This window comes from Mytilus galloprovincialis, chromosome 3, assembly GCF_965363235.1.
Source record: "Mytilus galloprovincialis chromosome 3, xbMytGall1.hap1.1, whole genome shotgun sequence".
Taxonomy (NCBI): domain Eukaryota; kingdom Metazoa; phylum Mollusca; class Bivalvia; order Mytilida; family Mytilidae; genus Mytilus; species Mytilus galloprovincialis.
Window position 1 is genome coordinate 75,696,416 of NC_134840.1, and position 3,800 is coordinate 75,700,215.

General features: G+C 31.6%; 1 long non-coding RNA gene across 1 annotated transcript in view; it reads right to left on the bottom strand.

Annotated features, from left to right (window-relative positions):
- LOC143068955 (uncharacterized) overlaps nt 1-3,059 on the bottom strand; it is a 5,707-nt gene extending 2,648 nt beyond the window's left edge. Inside the window, exon 1 of the long non-coding RNA XR_012976280.1 lies at nt 2,225-3,059. This is a non-coding gene — a long non-coding RNA (uncharacterized LOC143068955). The remainder of the gene's footprint in view (nt 1-2,224) is intronic.
- Between the last annotated feature and the right edge of the window lie 741 nt (nt 3,060-3,800).

Here is a 3,800-nt window from a genome sequence, read left to right on the forward strand (position 1 = left end):
CCCCCCCCCCCCCCCCCCCCCCCCAGAAAATCAAATTGGGTTGCTGCCTAACAGTATGAATTGCTTCAACGCCAATCGAGCTATCAATCAATAAAAATAGTCGACTCTTTCAATCCGCCCAATAAAAGGTACACATATGAAAAAAAAATAACTGTTTTTGAATACCTATGTTGATTGTAAAAAAAACCTCGGATAAAAATAAAGTTGTAAGGTCGATCTAGAGGTGTGATACGGAAATAAACGGGTTTTTTTTCGGTGATGTTTTCATTTTGATTATCATTGTCTTTATATTTAACTTTATTTGTACTTTATCGAAAAAGAATATAATAAACTATGTAAGCACTATATAACTACTATATATATATATATTATATATATATTAACTAAATGAACGTTTTTCTTGGCGAGTTTAATTGTACATGTGTCAAAGCGACAACAACCCGACTATAGAGCAGACAACAACCGAAGGCCTCCAATGGGTCTTCAATGTAGCGAGAAACTCCCGCCTCCGGAGGCGTCCCTCAGCTGGCCCCTTAAAAATATGTATACTAGTACAGTGATAATGGACGGCATACTTAACTCGAATTATACACAAGAAACTCAAATTAAAAATCATACAAGATTAACAAAGACCAGAGGATCTTGACTTGGGAAAGGCAAATTGCGGCGGGGTTAAACATGTTTATGAGATCTCAACCCGCCCCCTATACCTCTAGCCAATGTAGATGAGTAAACGCATAACAGTACGCACATTAAAATTCTGTTCAAGAGAAGTCCGAGTCCGATGTCAGAAGATGTAACAAAAGAAATAAATGAAATGACTATAATACATAAATAACAACATACTACTAGCAGATAACTGACATGCCAGCTCCAGACCTCAATTAAACTGATTGAAAGATCATGTCTTCATCATATGAATATCAGGCACAATCCCTCCCGTAACATACATTTTAAAATAGTACCTGGAACTAAACATCTAGTTTTTAGAGAGTACTTTGTGTATATGTTTTTAGGGAAAATATGTACTGAATCAGAAATCCAAAGATATACTTCCCGTTAGCAATAATTAAATATTTTTAACATAAAAAATGAGTTGTCCCCCGTTGCATATTATCAAGCCAGGAATACTTTCCATTATATTTACCTTGTTGCTATGTTAAACCAGTTTTTTGTTGTTTCTTTTAAAAAACGAATTCGACGTATTTGATTTGGAGTGTATGTTTAAAATAATCAATTGTATGATCTTTTGGTCACAAAGAATTGTCCTAAACAACATTCACTTTGAAAACAGGCGATTATCGGGGTTTCAAGCTGATTTCAGAGAAAAAAGCACAAAGGATGATGTTCATAAATTAAAAAAAAAATAAAAAAAGAGACCGTTTTTTTTTTTTTTACTGAATCTCGTTTTCAAAAAAATTCAGTTGTCAAATTGTTTACTCTGTATCCATTCAAACTTCAAAGAACCAATTACAAGAATAAACGGAGGTGAACTATAAGATTCTGTTGTTTGAGCCATGAGGCTTGTGCAAAATGGGAACCAACCAACTGAATAACAGCTACTTTTAATTGAAACTGTAATTGCTGACGCTTTCATGATTCCAAAGTTCCCCTGTCCTTTGAAACTATATTATATAAAGTTTGTATCTTCATGTGTTCTGTGGCGAAGTTTTAACAGCAAATATATCAAAGAACATGAAGTCCGAAGAATGGTATTGAGATCATCGTATTCTCTGGTGTATTTTCTCATGATTCATCATAAACTTTCTAAGTTCAGGCGAATTTTATGTATATTTAAGTTAAAGATCTTTTCAACAAAAAAATATTTTGGTTTCTATATTACTTTTTGTAATCCTTAAATATTGAGTGCTTACCAGAGAAGCAGCATATTTCGATTTTAAGTCTTTTCGCCGAGCGAATATCAAACATCATAAAATCCTTATCTAAATAGTTTGTTGTACGTAGTACAGTTCCATTAATCTAAAAAAATGTTAACTTTGTCTTTTTGTCATAATTCTTTTAGCAGGATTTTATTTAGAAAAAAATTAAAATTTTGTTTAAGAGTTTGTCTTACAACTTTAGATTAATTTCAAGTAGGGAGTAATTTCTAGAAGCAATACAAAACCTATAAGTAATATGTAATTTATTGTCTTAAAATATTTTTCATTTATCTTAAATTACGGATGAAGACATTTCTTTTCTTATATACATATATTAAACATACCTTTTATTGATGGGAATATGGATATGGTGGAGGGTACCCATTACCATAGCAACAGCTGTAATCTTGATAAACTTCCTGTTTGATTGGTCGATTAACAAACAGACAGTCATTTTTATATCCTTTTCCCGTCAATATCTGATGAAGAAATGTATCAGGTGCCCTTGCTGGCGGACACGTGCAATCTGGTCCCTGATAACATGGCCGATGTTGATACACCCGTGGTCCTGGATAATACAGGGGAAAAGCGTGCCCAGTTCTATTGTTCATTAGCATTTCTTAGGAACACAATCTATATAGACAACTCTAATCCAACTTGTTTATGTGTTGTGACAGTGATTCTTAAAAAGATATTTGCGAAAATGTTCTTCTATTTTCTTAAATCAGAGCTTCAAATTGATACCAAAAAAATTGTTTCACACTTTCACAATTTCACACTATTTGTTTACTCTTCGAAAGTTTTCTCTATAATTATTCAATCAACTTTTCACGAACTGAGTATAATTTCAATGAAATTTTCTTCCAAAAGAAAAGATCAACAAAAACTTGCTAAATATCCTTCCTTTTTGACAAAATGAGGAAAACAAATCATGAAATATAACGTTCCAGTTAGATCAATGAACGATTTTAACTCGTTAATAAAAATTCTCCCTTTATATGTAATATAAAATTCACAAATTATTTTCAATGTATTTTCTTATATTACGTACGTCTCTACAAATAACATGTTTTCTTTCTAATAGCGGTCAACAAAGAACCATAGAATTTATATATGACAAGACCAAGGTTGAAAAATTTCCAGAGAAATCTGTCAAGGTTTGTTGAAAAAAAAAACATAACCAAGGTTTTAATGTTTACGACACTCCTGTAGAATTCTAAAATATTTTTTCTAAAAGTTCATGTTTAAAAATTTCTGTGGTTTTATTTAATTGAAGTGTCTTTATGTTTTATTTTTATATTTTAAAGTAATATCTTTTGTCTTTTCGATAATCTCACAACCAATATTAGGTCAAAAAATGAAATTCAATTATATTTTCCGATGATTTTATTTGACATTGTTGAGAGATGAAGGGATTTACTGAAGCGTGGGCAAATTAACATAGATTTGATTACACAGTGGCCTTGTGACGATCGTCTGTTATAGAGATGACGACGTGACTAGCCTATGATAAGTGATATAAATAGATTTAAAATACAAACCAATTATTTGATTGGATAACTTACCAATGACAAAGTCTGAATGAGTTATTGACAACACAGGAGAGATGACTGCTGATTAACTTAGTCAATCAAACTAAGAAAATCGGTCAACAGAATAACTGCTTCCGGTATATCTTCTTTTCAATCAATAGAAACAGTTAGAATTATGACGAGGACATTTTAGTACTTTCAACTCGAACAGTTTGAATTCCGTAAAATTTTAAACTAAAATGGGCGTTATAGTAGATCTATAATTATCTACTTAAATGGTCTTTCAACTGTTTTAAATAAGCTGGTCTTCAAAATAGGATAACCACATATAATTGGTTATTTTGAAGACAGCTGCACGTAGAAATCTGTTTTTATTATTGTTTACTCT